Source organism: Balaenoptera physalus (genome assembly GCF_965194825.1).
Source record: "Balaenoptera physalus genome assembly, chromosome: 6".
Classification (NCBI taxonomy): domain Eukaryota; kingdom Metazoa; phylum Chordata; class Mammalia; order Artiodactyla; family Balaenopteridae; genus Balaenoptera; species Balaenoptera physalus.
This window is the reverse complement of record NC_138885.1, coordinates 79,639,506-79,659,801: the sequence shown is the minus strand read 5'-3', so window position 1 is coordinate 79,659,801 and position 20,296 is coordinate 79,639,506. Positions and strand designations below refer to the sequence as shown.

Below are 20,296 nucleotides of genomic sequence, written 5' to 3'. Positions count from 1 at the left end.
TAATTACCATTTCATTATTCTTAGGTCAACCTAATATTTACCCCTTCACTGTCTTTGTAAAGGAAAATAAATTAATAAAGATGCTTTCGGTAATGTATTTAGTGTTCAGGTTTCACTGAATTCCAAGGCATGACCTTTCAAACTGGGGTAAATGAGAAGGCTGGTCAGTGTTTTAACACAAAGTGTTGAAGCATTTCCCCAAATGGCCAAACAATGGCTGAAATTGGCAGAATTTCTTGTTGAAACTGGCAGACTTGCCCACTGTTGCCTCCCAGCAAAAGTCTTCCTCCATTTCTTGTTGCCTTTTTGGACAATAGCACTAAAAAGTCTATAGAAGGAGAAAAAAACCCTTAGCAGTGAAATTGAAAGAAAGTAAATCAATCTTTTAATAAAGCATATAGGGTAGAATACAAATCCTGTTTAATTGCCAAAAAATTATACCTCTGTTTGATAAGTGAAGAGTTACATATTTGTAATCTATAATTTATCAAGCTTTTAAGTGTTGATTTATAAATATTTAAAGATAATTTTAAAGAGTGCCAACTGTCAATGCCCTTTCATCATTGTATAGCTTTGAAAGTTTTCTAAACTTAAAGCCAAAGGACTATTTTATAAATTAAACTACATACTTGTCATTAAATAAAATCATGATTTGCTTGAAAGCCTAATGATGAATTTTCACAAAATGTATCTTTTAATTGACACAACTCATAAGTTATAACAATATTTTTCTTTTCTAATTAAGATTCTCCATGTGTTTGAGACACATATAGCTAATGTTATTTTCTTTTAAAACAGGTGTTAGTCATTCATTCACCTAGAAATATCATTATTGAGTTTTTTTTTCTTCTGAGTCTAGAATGTATATCATTCAGGGAAATAATAATATTCCTTTGAGAAAAAGACTGATTCTCAACATATGTCCATAGTATTCAGAAAAAAAATATGTGTATAAAATGTGTCAAGGTTGTAACTTTACTGTCCTTCAGTATATTATCTAATATGACTGGATTTTAAACCACAAGCAACAAACTAGTTTGGATTAAACAACTCTCTGTCCTCAATGAATTATTGTTCAAAACATAAAAGTAAGTTGTGAAATAGCTTCTTCTTTAAGTCTTCTTGAACTTTCTGACTTTAATGTGGTATTATCGAATGGTAAACGTATAATAAAGTTACTATTACAAAACATAAATGATAATAATACCCTAACAAAAATTGTATTTGTTTTAAGAATTATTCTACATTCAATTAATTTCTGGTATGTTTATATATAACACGACAATCCAATATTCTACATTTTCTTTGTCCCAAGTAGCTTAAAAACAACAATAATAATAAAATAAAGCTGAAATCAACAATAACTTTTAAAAGACCAAAATGTGACAATTTCTAATCTAGAAGGGCTTGGTGAAATGGTGGAAAGGGCACTTAAAATATGCTTTACATATTAATAGAATAATAATAGAATTTTCAGTTCAAGTACTTTGCACTTAAAATGGGAGTGCAAAAATAACTAATTTCTCACAGTGAGCGGAGACACTTCACACTTTCTCAAGCTAGAATCAGTCCCTACAATGAAAAATGGGTACTCCCAGTAGTCCTGTTCAGAAAAAGGCAAGGCCAAAACACTTGTTTACTCTCATCTAGATTCAGCAGAGGCACCATGTATTCTTGAGAGTCTTTTCTAATAGAGTGTTACTTGCAGGATGAAAAAGCTCTTTTGAAGACTGAAAAATTGTCTAATACTAAATTAAGTCTAAAAAAATTGCTGTCAAAAGAGTTTCACTAATTATTATAATTGACTCTTCATTGCACATTGGATTTAAGGGTATAGAACAAAATTCATTATCGTTTTTAGTAGTTCTTCAGCTCTTATATACTGGATCTCCTTGACTCTGTTAAAGTGTCTCTATTCTAGAGGCATAGCTTGCTAGCCTATAGCATGGAATATGACCATAAATCAATTTTGTAATCCATGATGTTGTCCACAAACGTTACTAGCCATTCTCTGATTAGTTCTATTTTAACTAATTCCTCTTACTTACTAGTTCCTCACCTCATTTGTTTCTACAGGAGTGGATGTGCTCTCCTTGTTTACATGGATCTTATTTTTTAATTGCATATTTTTAAACATATAACTTAAAAACTATACAAATCCTAAACTTTTCTGCCTTGAAGTAAAACCACGTCAGGTCTGGTGACAGTGTCTGTCAAGGTGAAAGGTTTAGAGATTCAACCAGACGTTGATGAAACTAGAAATGAAAGGAACAAGGTTAGGGAGTTAGAGACTAATCAGGAGAACAGAGAACAGGAAAGATTCAGAAAAATTCTCATTCAGAGACCAAATATATATGACTGTAACAATGTAATTAACTTAGTAATTATTGCTTACTGAGTCAAAAAACTGATATAAAGCCACAGTGAGGGATGGGATTGTAAGTAAAATAAACCAGAAAAATAAAAGGGAGTGAATAGAATAAAGAGTGGCAAAGAGGGAGAAGATAAAAGGACAAGCTATAAGAGAAGATAAATTGGTTCAGTAAGACATAGTATTTGTCAGAAAGGTTAGGAAATAAAAATCCAGCACTGAACTGCATCAATTAAGATGTGGAGATACTTTGGATACATGGTCATGAACAAAAAGTTAGTATACAAATCCCCTCCAGCTGCTTGGTATAACATTTTGGATATGAAAAATTTACCTGCTCTTTTGTTTGAAGAATGGAGTTGAGTGTTAAGCCTAAGGGTTATTCCTTCTGATAGGAGGTGAGGAGTGTTTATGAAGAAGTTGTGAGAAGCAAATACCACCTCCTGGTACCAGGTGGTACCACCTCCATGATTACCTGGATGGTAATCATGTTCTAAGACTTGGGCCCAATTAGTCAAGATAATGACTTTACTTTTAAAAGGGGAGGGTTCATAGAGACTGACCTGCTGGGAAATCTTAGTCTGTCTAGGATAGTTTCTGTAAAGGTAGCCCAGAAATTAGGTTACATTAATCATACCACATTTAAAACAGCAGAGCTTATTTGGTTAACTGCAAATCTCTTGGCTCATTCCAAACCTACCAAATCAATCTGGGGTGGCTCAGCACACAGAGGGAGGTGATACTTAAGTGAGTCCCATGTGCTCTGAAAACCACTTTCTCTTTACTTTACACTGCATATTGTGAGATAAGAGATGATAACCTGATTAGGTTCAAATTTACAGTAACAAAATAAGAGTGAACAAGGCACATGTTTAAATCAATTAATTTTCTAAATAATGAAACAATAAGTATAAATTCACACTGAACTACAGATAAATAACAAGATATATATTGCTTTCCCTTCTAATTCTGGCTTTGAGAATTATTAGTTTCGTGATTGGAGGTGCACATTTTCCATATCTGAATCATTATAACTTAATAGTCTTAGAAACTTGGTAATAATCCAAAATACAACTTTACTGACCCTTTCCTTTTTCACTGGACTCAGGGGGTAAGTACACACACACACGCACACACACACACATACACAAATACTCACACATATACATTGATTCACAGGTTGTTCATCATTGGTGTTCCAAAATTCCCTCCATGTAGCTAAGAAACTAACCTAAAGTCAAATAGAATTCACACACCTAAATCATATTTGTAAAATTCACAAAGTGTTTAAATCATACATATTCTATGATTTAACTGTGAAATCTTAAAAGGGGTCTAATCTTAACAATATTCTGACAAAAGGAAATGAACTTTAAAATTGAATGTGTGCTGTGTGAGGCATCTCCATCTCCCACCCAACACCCCAGACCTATCTGAATTACATTGCGTTTTTATGTATTTTGATCCACAGATCCATAACAAGTACATGATTCCAGAGTAAGGAATCACACTCTGCACATTGTCCTACAAAAGCTTTTTAAACTTTAAAATTTTCATGCATATGAAAGATTATTAAAATACACTGCTCGGGCTTCCTGGTGGCTCAGTGGTTAAGAATCCGCCTGCCAATGGAGGGGACACGGGTTCAAGCCCTAGTCTGGGAAGATCCCTCATGCCACGGAGCAACTAAGCCCGTGCACCACAACTACTGAGCCTGCGCTCTAGAGCCCTCGGGCCACAACTACTGAGCCCGCGTGCCACAACTGTTGAAGCCTGTGTGCCTAGAGCCTGTGCTCCACAACAAGAGAAGCCACTACAATGAGAAGACTGCGCACCGCAACAAAGAGTAGCTCCCGCTCACCACAACTAGAGAAACCCTGCGTGGAGCAATGAAGACCCAATGCAGCCAAAAATAAATAAATAAATAAATTTATTTTAAAAAAAAATACACTGCTTAAATAAATAAATGCCTGTATACCTAGAACCCATCTTTTCCATCATGTTCCTCCCTGATTAAGTCACATGTATGTCCCCAGAAGTAAACCATTAGCCTAAACTTGTACTAGTCATTCCCTTGCTTTACTTTATGGCTTGACCACCTATATATGTATTTCTAAGCAATGTATTATTTAGTGTTATATTTTTAGTTTTACCTTTATGAAAGTGGAATACTTCTGAATATAGTCTTTGGAGACTTGCTTCTTTCATTCAGCATTATGTTCCGAAGATGCATCAGTGTTAACGTGTGTAATTGTGGTTTTGTTCTTTTCACTGCTGCAGTGTTCCATTGTATGAATGCACAATGTATTTATCTTTTCTCCTGCTGAGGGACATTTGGATTGCTTCTACCATTTTGCTATTATAAACAATGAAGCAATGAACATTTTTTTAAACATATTTCCAGGTACACATGTTTGAGTTTCTTTAGGGAATAAATTTATGAGTGGGATTTCAGGATCCTAGCAATTCATATACCAATTTATAGTCCCACCAACAGTGTATGGGGTTCCCATTACACCACATCCTTTCCAATACTTTGTATTACTGTCAAGCTTTTAAATTTTTGCCAGCCTGGTAGATATAACATTGTATCTCATTGTGGTTTTAATTTGCATTGCCCTAATTATGAATCACAGCAAATCTACATGTAAAACAAGTTAAAATTTTCCTCTGAAATATTTGTTTCTAATTGAGTAGCAGTGACTTGATGTTGTAGAATTATTTTTTGCTTATAATTATTTAAGAAAAGGACTATTTTTGGTTAGGCGGTCCAGGGAAAGGAAAGATTGTTTCATTGTTTTTAAAACTGGATATGTGTGAATGGCATTTCTCATCATGATCAAGAACATAGATTGATAATGCCTAGAATCATACCCCAAATTTTCCATTTCCTTTTATTCAAAAACCCCATCAAATACATATCTTCTTTAAAAACAGAGAGGAAGGGACTTCTCTGGTGGTGCAGTTGTTAAGAATCCACCTGCCAATGCAGGGGACACAGGTTTGAGCCCTGATCGGGGAAGATCCCACATGCCGCGGAGCAACTAAGCCCGTGCGCCACAGCTTCTGAGTCTGCGCTCTAGAGCCTGTGCTTGGCAACAAGAGAAGTCACCGCAATGAGAAGCCCATGCACCGCAACGAAGAGTAGCCCCTGCTCGCTGCAACTAGAGAAAGCCTGCACGCAGCAACGAAGACCCAACGCAGCCAAAAATAAATAAATAAAAATATATATTAAAAAAAAAAAATAGAGAGGAAGAAAGTGAATACTTCCATTCAGATGCATGTGTGCTTTTTAAAAAATAAACTTTATTTTTTAGAGTTGTTTTAGATTCATATCAAAGTTGAGTAGAAGGTGAAAGATTTTCCATATAACCCCTCTCCCAACCCTCCTCTATTACTAACATCTCCCACGAAAGTTATACATTTGTTACAACCAATGAACCTATACTGACACATCATGCCCACTGAAAATACAGTAGGACTCACCATTGATGTTGTACATTCTATGAGTTAGGACAAATGTATCACGACAAGTATTATGTGTTTTTATAATATTTTGACTATTCTAAATCATTCATGGAGCTTACAAGTCTCCTGAAAGAGATAATGTCTCTCTTTCTACTGTTGTAAAAATTATTTCTAATACATAAAAATATCATAGAAGGCATTGGAGTTTGTGTCTTTCATGTAATTCCACATTTTGGAAACCACTTGATTGCCCTTATATCCAGTAGCTGAATTTAACTAATATATTTCTTCAAGATTCTGATTTCCTCTTAATAAATACACTTAGGTTTGCATTTTTTTTTCCAGCTTGATTGTTGTGCTTCACCACGGCAAATATCAAGAAAGTTTATCCAATATTCTTACATAATATATTTATTTTCTGTGTTTCTAAGGTTTAGTTGATTTTGATTTCATTGCCTACTTCAGTCAGTGGTGCTAATTCCACAAAATTAGCTTTCTTTTGAGTTTTCTATAGGTATCTCTATCATTTTCATTAAGGCTTTATAATATTTTCTTTGTATCCTCTCTTCTTGGATATTAATCTATTTTTTGGTACTACAGATACTGATATTTTCAGAGGAAAGTGGAAGTAAGACCATGCTAACACATACGTTATATTTTATTAATATGTGCAATGCATTTACTAACCAAAGTTAGCTCATCAATAAATTTACTGATAGTCAGAAGTAACTGCTGACATATTTGTTTTTTACTTATTCCCTATCACCAAAAAGGTGCAAATATTCTTTCACAGCATTTTCAGCTGGGATGAAAAATAAAATTTCTAGATAATAAAATTAAATTTCATTTTAAAAATAAAATTTCTAAAATTTCATGCAGAAAAAAAAACGCTCCATGGTCATGTCTATTTCTAGTGGCATTTTCTAGCAAGTTGGGAAAATACTCAAAATAAACTTCAACTTTGAACCTTGTGAATTCCATATGAATGCCAGTAAAGCCTGAGACTGACAGGAGTTTTTATTTTTTCCAAAAAAGCTTGCAGAAAATTCAGATTCTAAATATATGTGGAGTGTCTATTGATGTAAAAATACACAACTCTTTAAGATGACCAGATCATGATCCTAATTACAACATATACTAGACAATTTATAATATATAATAAATTATTAAAATATATGAAGGTGTGAAAATTTACAAAATAATTTTACAAAGTAATCAAAACTTTTTGATTTATATAAAAAATTTTGATTACAGAGATTGCTTTTAACATAAGCTTTCTTAATACTTTTGGGTTTTCATGTAAGGATCCCTAGTGCCTTCATGGAAATCCTTGACAATAATTCAGAAATTATTTTTGGAAGTAGCAAATTCATGATCTATAAGAACAAGTTTAATAAAAGCCTCTCAAATCACAATATAAATTAATGGAGATAAAAAATTTGCAAATGCAAATTTGATATTTTTGAAGTTCTAAAGTCCAAATAATACTGTGTAAATGCAAAGCAAGGTAAACAAGATTATAGCTATATCTTGCCTTCAACCTTATTTTGAGTCTGAAAAAATGATGTAAACCACGTTTATATACATTAACTCAGTTTAGCAGTGGGTGAATCTCACCTGTTAGTGATACCCTATGTTTAAGGAGAGTTAAATCTCATAACTGACATGGTCTAGCCTCTGGCTTCCTCTTTGACAAGATCTGTGTCACTCTTTCCCCCTCATTCACTCCAGTTTGATCACGTTGGCTCTCTTTATGTACTTTGAACTAGCCATGTCATTTCCTTCTCAGAACCATTGACCAAGCCACCATTTCTTCTGGGAACAACCTTTCACCTGAACATTTCAGGGCATCCACCTCTCCCTAGTGCTAAGATCTTGAACAACAGGGACCATCCTCCATGTTCGTGCTCCTTAAAATCCTCATTCTTAAGAAATAAGGTCCAAGAACAAAGTTCCTGATTACTTTCAGGTCAGCATGGTGGCAACCTAAATGTGCCTGAAACAACGCCTCCCAACTTCCCATTAAAATGAGACATTTAAAATACATATGTTTGTGATTTAAAAAAAAACACACTAGCATATAACTTTAAGTTATGTAAAATCCCACTATCCACTAATAATACCAAATTCACAGGAATGTTCTCTTGTCATCCAGGGTCCTATGATGATACACCAGCCACTTGTGCTACCACCTGTCAAAACTATGGATGGCCCTACCTTCAGGTATTGAGTATGCATATATTACAAAAGAACATTCATGACTTGATGAAAGTAACATGTTGAATTTCCAATGAAATTGAGGATAATATGAACATGTTAACGATCATAAGAAAGATTTCACAGAATGATACATAACATAACTCCAAATAACTTCTGAATCAAGGAAAACTTTGAAAGGCAATCTAACAAAATACAGATTTAGGGACATCTGTCAGACTTACAAGGTCATTTCCTTGGGAACTTTGGGTATGAACTTATCCCCCATGTCTTTTTTCCCTTGGCCAGAGGACTAGGAATGTTAAATTAATATGAACAGTTCTTATAAGATTTATTAAAATTAACAGTTTGGTAGTATTAGCCACAAACATCACACAAACACACACACACAAACACACACATGTATATAATGTCTATGGCTAATCTTATTTTAACTATAACTATGTATATGTTTCTATATATACATATATAAAAAACAAATTATGTTTCCTGTATAAAATAATAGGGCTAGGTTGCTCTTTTGAACTAAATTCCTTTCCTCTGTAGAGTTCTTTGTTTTCTGATCCACATAATCACTATTATATTCTTATAAATGTCTGTAAACCTTTCCCATAATTGGAACGTAAAAAGATATCATTTATAAATAAGGGAACAGGAAAATGGGGGTTAGCTGAATTAAAGATTTAAGTTGCTCTAGATACTATTTTTAGAACTCCCTGGCAAAGCAGTTTCAATTTCAATACTGGGCATTAATTTCAAGCGTCAGGGGCATTGGTGCCTCCAAAAAGATTACTGTTGCAGACAGATGTGTCTTATTTATATTTAGTATTATAGTTCCATATCAGATAAGATATTATGTGATTATTATTACACCTCACATCCTCCTTCCTGAAAAAATTAAAGTAGCTTTCCTGTCCTCACTTATTTTTAGACTGCAAAGTATTTAACAATTCGATCATGCATCATCCCAATAAACTGTAATAGCATTAATGAAAAATAAAGGCTACTGAATTATTTTATTTTAAATTCGAAGCTGAGTGACATAATTCCTTCTTCTGATTTTAAGTTCCCAAGTCATTCTGCTGGACCCAAAAATAGACCCTCTATAATTATTCTTTGTCCCACAGCATGGCTTCGGGAACTCATCATTGTTGTTCTATCCTTTAATGTGTCAGCTTCCTTTGCACATTGCATCTCATATGACTCACTGTTCCTTAGAGCATGGTTTGAATGCTCAAAATGCCTACTTATATCTGACAGCTGGATTTTTCTTCCTGAACTTTTTTATGTGAAGTGGTGCCAGATCAATTTTGAAAGCCCCAATTTTGCTTATTGAAGACATACAAGAAAGAGCAGAAAATGGAAGAAGATTCACTTACTAGGCAAAAACTGATTTTGACTTCCAGTATCTGTTAGTACCAGTCATCTTCATATGGAAATTAAGAGGATTATCCATTTTTTTTTCTAAGTGTCTTTCCACCTTATAAATTCTAACATATATTGGATAGTTTGAAGGAGATAAATTGGAAGTGGCTGGAAAATGAAAGGTCCAAATTTAAGCTGCATTCTCTTCGTTAAATTGATCTCTGACTTGCAGAGTATTGGTAAGATTTTTTGTGAGACACTAATAGGCCTAATGGTCATTTTTTAAAATTTTATTTCTAACAAATAGAGTTGAGTTTAAGGTGGATATATATTTAAATTCTAGCAAGAAAGAGGTTGAAAAAATGATCTCTGGAGAGATTAAAAAATATAACTGAGAACCAGGACTGCTGTTTGCTATCATATTAATTTGACTCACGTGTGGTTTAATTTTAACCTAATAAAAGAAGCACAGAAATGAGACTTAGGAAAGAGAACTCCTAGTCTTAGCTCATCTACCTCTACTGTGGGATATGAGGCACATCACTAAACTCTCCTGAACTCCCACCTTCCAAATCTGTAAAATAAGCAGGTTATACTGTGAGACCTTCAGGTCTATTCCAGCTCTGAGATTCTGGATCCTCTGACTGTAACTACTCTGAATTCAAGACAGGAGCTGGAAATAAAATATCATCTGAAGTTCTTTGTAACAAATAATGTGATTTGTAATAGCTCAATTCCTCTAACTTTGAATATTTTTGCGTTGCTTTATTTACATAATCATTCAGTAGACTCTGAAATTTGACAAATGGGTAAGAGGTGAGAAAGAGGAAGAAACAAGGAGAATATCTCTGGCTAGACTGAATTTTGACAATAGAAGGATCCATTTCTATTTATCACTAAAGTATTATATTCTTACTGAAAATTCTCTTTGACTCCAATATAGTAAAAATATTAACTTTTAAATTTATAATAATTTAAAGGTCCATTTTTACATTTAAATCTTAAACCAACTGAAACTGAATCTCAGATATAAACTTTTTCCCAAAATTGATGGACGGTTGTAGCAACACTTTTTATTAAATAATTCATCCTTTCTATTACTGATTTGAAACATAACTAAATTGTTCTATCTACTAAATTATATTAACAAAATTATTTTGGATTCTAGAGTCCATTTGTCTTATTGTTGTTTGTTATTTGTTTAGCTGACCTTTAAAATTATTTATTATCTTGACTGCATTACATTTACACATTATTTGGGGAAAAATTAAGTATCTTTATACATTTTAGTTTTGTACCTATTAATACAGATGTCTCTTTATTTATTAAAAGTCATTTTATGTCCATAAGATAATTATATATTTTCTTCAGAATGGCTCTCCATGCAGGAGAAGTGCCTGTTTCTTAAAGATCAGAGAAGACTTTTACACAGAGCAAGATGAAAGTTTTCTCAGCAAATAATATGAATAGTTCAGAGAATCAGGAGTGAGTCTGGTTGGTTAGAACAGCAAGAACTAAATTAAGGTAAATTTGGAAACTAAAAAGTATTCGTATTCCACTAAACTAAAACTTAAATTCCAGGACTTTCACTCGAATAAGACCCTTTCAAGACCCTGCATTTAAATTTGTGTTTATGATTTGGTGCTGTTTTTTTAAAAAGAGGAATCCTATAAGCGTGTTAGTTTTCTCTAATCCAAGACCATAGCATATAAGTCCCCAAGTTGTCAGTGCTTTGGTTCCTACATCTCATCTGGTAAGGCAGTAAGGGTACCCAAGGAGCAAGGGGGCCACGGGTGTGTAATAAGAGATCCTGGCCACTGAGGGCTGGTCTAGTGTGTAGCACATCTCTCCTTCTAGCTAAGCTTTTGACTTATGCATGTCACATAAATAGACTGGAGTTTGGCTGCCCCATCCGTAAAATAGGAGATTAAACTAAATCTGAGAAAAAGAAAAAAAAAACCAGAAAGTTGCTTTAAATAAACTCTAAGATCCTCCTTAATTCTAACTCTTCCCAAGCACTGTGGCTCATGGTTTTATCTCTATCTCCAAAGGGTACATTTTACATTCTGTCTTTTGTCCTTTAATTTGGCATGTCCGTCTTTCTTGTCCCCAAGCTACAATAAAGAAGCATCTGTAAAGAGCTATTTTAAACCTCTTTGTAGTACACATTTTAGTGCCTGTAAACTCAATAAGTACGTTTACAAATTACATTAAAATGCTCCCCGGAAATTATACCTTTACTGTTTAAACTATGTTTATAGATCAACTTCATGCATGATTGTCTTACAGTCCCTTGAAAAATTTATAGCACACTGTCTTATTGCTCAGAGTTAAAAACAGGTAAACTAAGAGATATCATTATTCTAGAAGGCATAATTAATGACCTGTTACAAAAAGTAGGTATAAAAATATATAACATATATATAACATATATATATATTTTTAAAACTAGGAATCCTTTTGGATTTTTTAAAAAATTATTTTTATCTTTTATTTTTAAACAATTTTAAAGGTTACACTCCATTTACTTATATTTTTAAATGTAATTCTTTAAAGCGTCAAAAGATGCAATATTCTAACAGTTAGAATGTCCAAAAAATACCTATTCTTATCTTTCTGTGTAATGAGCCATGTTTCCAATAAAAATCATTCAAAAAATTATGGATTCAACAAAATGAGTTTAGCACAACTGATGAGGAACATTTGCTATATATACCTGTCATTTATGTTAACTTACATATCTCACATGCAAAATAAAGCATGAACCTAAGTATAACACACCACCTCAATAATTCAGTATTGTAATTGATCCAGTGACTTGGGGTTCTCATTTTCAGTGCCAAAAAAGTCTACTAATATTCTTTCGAATCTCTAAGAGATTTCCGTATTATTATGCATCCTATAAATGGTGGTATTCTTTACAAATACACTTCTCTGAAACCACCTTGCTAACTTACATTTAATCAGACTGTCTTTTAGTGCATAAAGTTGTTCTACTTTGCATTGGTCCCTGAAATAGTCCTTTCTTTGACATCTATAAGAAATTCCATACACTAAATTGTTTTTGAGCATAGTAGACTTCACTGCAGATTTTCATATGAAAGATTCAGGAGAGATTCACAGATTAGCAATGCAAACAATTTCAAATCAAGTGGTAGACATCACCATTTTAAAAAGGTCACTTGGAGAGTGGTATGGACATATATACACTACCAAATGTAAAATAGATAGCTAGTGGGAAGCAGCCACATAGCACAGGGAAATCAGCTCGGTGCTTTGTGACCACCTAGAGGGGTGGGATAGGGAGGGTGGGAGGGAGACGCAAGTAGGAGGAGATATGGGGAGATAGGTTTATGTATAGCTGATTCACTTTGTTATACAGCAGAAACTAACACACCATTGTAAAGCAATTGTACTCCAATACAGATGTTAAAAAAATAAAAATAAAAAGGTCACTTGGTTCTTCCAATATCTTATCTATTTCCAGCCTCTTTCCATCTTTCTGGATCCACTCTTCCTCTTTATCATTCATTTTCCTTCCTCGTTTTTAGGAGTGAAAATAATACATTTTCTAATCTTGATTCGTGAAGAGGGGATTTTTGCTTCTTATATTTGAGCAACTGCTAACATTTATGGCCATGTGGCTGTTCTATCCCATGTTATTTTTGATGTATTCTAAAAAAATATATATAATTCCTTCTATAAGAAGAATTCTGGTGTCAATTTTAATGATAATTATTTAATAAGTTATGGTAACAATTTGTTAATAATGACAATTATTTAATATTTAATTTAATAAGTAAAAATAAGTTGTCATTGAAGTTTAATGGGAACCATGTTATATGTAGTATAGACACTATAAACTTTCATACATTTATTTACTTATCATTTGTTCCTTTTCACATTTGCTTTACATTAAATTACAATTTGTCTGATTCATTTTTCTGACTACAGTGCCCAGCATAATAGTTCTCAAATGCAATGCATTTTTATTTTTGGTAGAATTGAATTTCTTCATTTAATATGTCTTACACTTTAGACCAGTGATCTACAAACTGGGGTATGCATACCCCCAAGGAGTAGGCAGAAACAGCTTGTTTTACAGAAATCGATTTCCAGATTCTTAACCTTCATTTGAACTCCATCCTAGAACTGATCTGCCACAGAAAATTACTAAGGTCTAAGCTTCAGGCCAGTTCTCCCTTCTTACTTTTTCTATCATAGTGTTCCTTTTACTTCTTTACACACACACACGTACACACAGGCACTATTTCGTCTTTCTGAGTCTTACTACAAAGCATTTCTGCAGGAGGTAACAATCTCCTAGGCCATAAACTAGGGGACAGGGATAATGGACACACTGATGTTTGCCAAGTCTTCTTAAAAAGGACACATGACTTTCCCACTTTCTTCATCTCATTAATGATGTATTTCTAATAAAATTTTACTTTATGTGTTTAAAAATTATGTATCAAAATTTATAATAAATTTATTATGTTTTCACCTAGAGTATAAACTCTAGAGCCAAACTGGTTCAAATCCTGAATCAAACAATTTTTTAAATTATCTGGTGAAGTTAATAAACGTACTTGTGCCTCAATTTCCTCAAAGGTAAACCTGGGATAAACAGTACCTACTTTATATGTTTTAATAATGTGATCATAAAGTCTGAAAAGGTAAAGATTATTTTTTCATGTATTCTAATATAAAGTAGCGTATCATCTATTATGTATCATTGGTGTTTCCAGACTTGGTGGCCACTCTGTACATGAACTGATAGAAGTAGAGGCAGAAGTATTTAGTGCTTAGGTCATGGCTTAGAATTGAGTAAGCCTTCCAAAAGTTTTAGCTACTATTATCATCATTGTTATTAGTATTATTATTTCTAATAAAAATTGTAATGGTAATGCAATTGGGAAGGATTTTTAAAACATTCATTTAGATAGGATTTTATTTTAATGAAATTTCAACCTAGGTATACATATTTTGTTACGTAAAAGATTTTGAGCAGAGAAGACTTCATTGAAAATTTTCCTAGGAAAAGATTAGGAGAGGTTTGCATAGTAGCCATGCAAACACTTCAAAGGAAAAGGAAGATATTGCAACATTATAGTTTTTAAGTGTCACCTGCTCGCTCCGTGATCTATTTCTACATCCCTCCATCTTTCCTGCTCCACTCTGTCTTTACTCCTTCTATTTCTGTATTATGCTTTTTCCTGGCTCTCTTTCAATGTGGTCATTTAAAAGAATTTGAAAAATAAAAATATATTTCAATAGAATAAAATTCTATCAGGGAAAGATGGATAGTGGAGTAGAATATGATGTCAATGAGATTAAGAAATGAAGTAAAATTTCCAACTGTCAAGAAGAGAACATTCATTTCTCTACAAATGATTGTGTAGGTATTAAATTGTTGTTGCATTTACATTTCATTGAAAAAGAATATTATAACAGTCATAGTTTAAAATGTCATCATTTAAAATGTGCCCAAAATTATGTTTTACAAATGACCTAGTAACTTAAATGGATGAAGTTTTTTAAAAATTATTTTATAAGTAGTGTCAACAGAAAAGTTAGAACACTGCACTAGACTGGCATGTTTAATTCATCTTTGCATTCCCTCTTCCATGAAAAGTACACTTAAAATAAGTTTATTAATAAATATGAATATAGCATTTTTATCATGAAAATAGGATGAGTTATAATATCATACCTTTCCTTGTACCATGGATTTGTAACCAAAACAACTAACTTTATGTTCTTGACTTACTTACAGGAAGATGTATTGGATCTGGGATAAGGTGACTAGGTACTACACATATCACATGGAAGTGAGCTCTTGCTGTTATTAGTAAGAAGATAAATATAAGGCTTTGCAAGCAGTGGGTTGGAAGTTACCATAAGGGCTTCTCTTTTGCTGTTAAGGATAATAAATTATAAGGAGGTTAAGAAAGGTCCTTTGCAACTGGAGCTTATAGCTCTATGTGTAATAATTTATATTTGTAACTTATGATTAACAAATAACTTACTTTTATTTTTTGATAATGAAGTTTTATTTTTGATAATGAAGAACATTATAATTTGCAGAAACATAAGAGGTTGTCATTAGATGTGGGAAAACTCCACAGTTTTTTTCCAAGATGCACTGACCCATATAAAAAGGAATCAGTTGAACAAAGAGTACCTATCTTGAAAGGGTTTTTTATCATATTTGAAAAGCTTGTTTAATGGGATAGACCCATACTTATGATTAAGAATCAGACCCCTCAGCCAAATCTCAGCCAGAGTCCATTAGACTCCAGACTAATTCTAATAGTCATTAGGGTGTGGATTTCCCCTCTGTAGGAAAACCGTGCATTTAAAAAAAAAAAAAAAAAAAAGCACCTCTCTCCCCCCACAGAAAACCTTGTCTGTTTCACTTAGATATTTTATTATTGTTTCATTTGTCTTTCACCTTATCTCCCAGGCCTTCATTAAGCTTCCTTTCAAAGCAAATTTTTTATCTTTCTATGGAATAGATCAATTTTGACAAAATTTTCCCTCTTCCCCAATTATGCAGACCCTAACATGAACACAACAAAGTGAAATTATCCATCAGCCTATGCCACAATTCATTTATACATGTCAGGGTCATAATATTGCTAGTTTTTAACCTTGAGACAGTTCTTCCTAAACTGCCCATATTTATAACGTTCCTAGATTATCTAACTTTCTGTCTATGTTAATCCATCAGTCACAGTATACTTATAAATGGCCAGATGGGCAAGCCTTTCCACTTTTTGGCTTATTCCATTAATGTATAGAATCTTGCTAATATATTTAATGATATTTATACATCTACTAGTTATTGAAAATAAATGAAAACACATTTACATTTAATGACTCCTGTTTAAGTGAGCACATTTCTACCTAAAGTAGCGGAGAAATGCCTAGGACCTTGGAAGAATAAAGGGTGTGGCATACGAGGAAAACAGTCATTTACTGTATTTTACAGGAAGTTCCTGCTGTGACTAAAAGTTCTTTGCTCTCTCAGACTGCTGTAGATATAAGACAAAGAGAAACGGAACACAGATAATTATAGCTTTTAATATGCTGAATGTAAAGCATGTCTACCAATGAGAAACAGACCCTGGATTTAAAGGAAACGAATGCTATGATTCAATGAGCCTGGCAAATATACCTGGCAACAATAACACAAGACAGATGCACTATTACTGTTTTAGGTTGTTTTACAGAAACCAAAACCTCCAGATGAAAGTTCAACACTTCTCTGTCAAATGTTTTGTCTGCATGACACCAAATATCACCTTAAGTAAGAGAAATTTGAGTAACCAGTAACTGTCAACTGCCAATGGTAAAAATTACCTCATTGGGCATATCCACATCTTTTAAATAAAATTTGGCTATTGTTAATTAGGCTTCAAGCAAGAGACCTCCTATCTATAAAGAAAAAATTATGGCCATGCTGAATTTATTATTTTTTATTATCTCACACATAGAGTAAACTTGTTTTTCACATTTACTATATAATTAGTAACAAACTCTAACTTCAAATCATTTGGGATTCCATTTATAGAGTGTGCTAATTTTAGTTACATATTTCCTGAAAGAGTTTATTATTCAGTATTTACTCTCAATTTTTTCCAAAGCCTTTGGACATTTAATAAGGGATCCAGAAAACAGTGCTGTGACACAAAGATTGCCATATCACTGGAAACATTAATGCATGCATACACATAAAATCACAAAATACTTTAGAATGAATTTTACTATCATAAGAGTGAGTTTTCTGAATCATAACAGACCTTAGAATTCATCTTTCAGCCAAATCATAAACATATACCTCAACAATATCCTATTAAGATAGTTTCTGTGTTTTCTTTACTGGGGGAAAACGACATTGAATGCTTTTATAAATTCTCAGATTCTACTTGGTATTTCATAGAATATTTGGTGGAAATTATACATGAATACACACAAACATACATACATACATACGTGTAACTTGAAACACATTAGCTGAAATTCAAATGCATTCTGAGAAAAAATACATGCAATGAAAATAAAGAGAAAGAGGTGTGTTTATTCACAAAGATATATTAAATTAAAAAGAATAAGGCTATATTTTTGGTTCACACTTTGTAGTGGCTGGTTTGGAAAGGTATATCTTTGTAGCCAGAACAATTCTATTATACTCTATTCTTAATGTCTATTAGTCTCTATTATTGTCTTTGAAGGTTAACTACGTCTTTAAAAATTTTTAGTAGTGAACAGGGAGGAGTTATTTTTTCTCTTACGAGTCCCACCTAAATACTGTAATGTAAATTGTAATTTCTATTCTCTCTATTACAGCTCTATTGCTTGGAAGTCTTTGGTGCCATTTCCAGGCACAGAGCTTTAAAAAACCGTATATTCAATCTTCTAATACATTAGCTTTATAGCTTTGTAGGACTAGATGGATCCTTACAGTTTTTTGAGACAACCCCACATTTTTGAAATGAAAAACTGAGAAGCAGGTAAATAAAAAGACTGATTAAAAGAAACAAAATAGTAATCTGGTGTCACCAACAGAATTAGTATCCATTTTACTTCAGTACACTTATACTGACTATTCTATAAAATGCCCACAAACTACCTAATCATGTCCCTTAAAAGTTATCTATAAGCAACACTCCACTCTTCACACAAAGTTAATTTCCCCCCATATTCTTCTGGACATTTTCTTATATGTTTCCCTTGGAACTTAACAAAGCATTCTCTGATATTGACTCTAAGATCATCACTGTTATTGACAGATTTGATAAGTCTTCCTTCATGATGCCCTGAAACAAATTGTCACGTACAGTTAAATCTGGACTTCAAAAAACTACCCCATTTTTGGATTCATGTCCTATCCATTGTCCATTGAATTGTCAAGTTATTTTCTAACTGGGATCACATAATATGCTGATGTATCTTAAATTTCAGGTAGTTGTTGCCACAGAATCTCTCATGCAGTTTCAGTTCAAACCCTGATCAAATAAGCAGTGTGATTGATATTTCTATTTTTAAAAATTTAGCCCTATCAAATAACTTTCTGAAATTGCTCTCCATATCCTGACATGATAAGGGTACCACTCAGTTAACAGAGGGCATTCACATGTGCTTAGAGACTTTGTAACCACTCTGTCTATATGAGGTCTCTCTCAACTGCCATTTTATTTTATTTTTCTCTCTTTATGTAGCAAGTTGGACCTATTTAGCCCCAGGGCCTTAAGAAATTATTATGCAATAAGTATTTATGTTGAAAAAGGGTTGAAAAAATACATACTGTATTACACAAGATAAAGCTGGACTTGTTAGCAGGAGCATCAAGCTGACTTCAAACACTGGTGAAGTAGACAAAAACAAAGATTAAGCATGCACTGTTCACTAAATGTAACTCTTTTGAGTCATTGGTTTTTAAATCTGCCTGAACCCATATGTAAATACATTAGTCTAAAAATATTAATTTACAACTGAAATCTCAGTAATAAAGATCACTTGATCACTTGTGGGTATAGTTAGGTGTTCATACTTTATCTTGAGGATGTTATTAGCTCATTTCACAGGATTTTGCATATGTGGTATAAATTCCCAGAGACCGCATAGAGTACCCAAAGGGATTTGAGTTAGGAGATATGTTTCTAGTCTCTCCTCTGCCTCCGACCTGTTGTGTGAATGTGATCATGACACTTCACTCTTTGGTATTTTGTCCTCAGCTATAAAGTAAATTTTTGTACCAAATTGATTTTATTTATATTGTGAAAAAGTGATATTTAAACAATAATAAACATGCAATGCATATACTTCCAAAAGTCATGTTGTATACTGTTTTTCTAATTCTGAAAAAGAGATCCCTTCTGGAGTCAAAAAGATCTCGAGTCTTATGTGATTGCTCATAGAATGAATAATTTCAAGGTAGAAACTACATAACATTATTTAATATGGTCCATTTTCCCCTAAAGTATACTTTAATGCTCTTAATATAAGCAAAGAAACAAAGTTGAATGTAAAAGAATGGTGAGGTTTATTCATTTTAATATCCTTCCTCTAGGATCTAGCATGATGGTGGGCACATAGTAAGGGATTACTCCATAAACATTGGTCTTTCAGTGATGATTTTGCTCTGTGGGAGAACATGTGCTTCATATAAGCTTTAAAATATTGCTGATAAATATCTGCATAGCCAGTGACGATTTGGGGGAGTGAAATACATCAGGGTCCAGAGAAAGTTCTGGTTAAGAGTATATGTTTAGAAGTCAGAGTCACAGTCAGGAGTCCTAGCTGTTCACTTCATAAGTGAGATGACTTTGTGTTTTCTTATCTGGAAAAATAAAAGAGAGAGTGTAATAATTTGTTACTCTTAGAATTAAATATGGTAGCATGCTTACAGTGGCTGGGACAGTGCTTATCACACAGTAAACACTCAGTAAATGGTAGCTATTACTATTTAAATTATCCTATAATTCTGATTTCAATTGTTGCAAATAACACCAAATTAAGACTTGATTTATAATGATTTATTTCCTACTATCTACTTTTGATCTTTTGCTGATAGATTTCTGAATGCTACCTCAAGGAATTTCTGACAATTTCTGCTCTCCCTTTATTAGTTAGTGGAACTAGGATGGGATCCTTAGTCCAAATACCCCTCCTTTTCCCCACTTCTTCCTTTTCTCCTACCAGCATCTATATGCTTGAAATAATATGCAGGGAACTTTGAATGTTGCTGAAGAAAGAAAGAGGGGGTTGTTTTGTTTTGTTTTATGGGACCTAACCTACGATGATGAGGACATAAAACTCAGAGGGTGGCATGGCACCTATGCTTTACTGGGCATGTATTGGGTGGAGCTG

The 20,296-nt window shown here is 33.2% G+C and overlaps 1 protein-coding gene across 5 annotated transcripts in view; it reads left to right on the top strand.

The window, feature by feature from the left end:
• CALCRL (calcitonin receptor like receptor) overlaps window positions 1-20,296 on the top strand; it is a 106,792-nt gene that overhangs the window by 17,250 nt on the left and 69,246 nt on the right. For 3 of the 5 annotated variants that reach the window (XM_082466761.1, XM_082466762.1, XM_082466759.1), the window contains exon 2: window positions 7,995-8,062. The exons of the other annotated variants lie outside the window; for them this stretch is intronic. The gene's annotated coding sequence lies outside the window, so the exon portion shown is untranslated. The remainder of the gene's footprint in view (window positions 1-7,994; window positions 8,063-20,296) is intronic. 5 annotated transcript variants of the gene reach the window in all.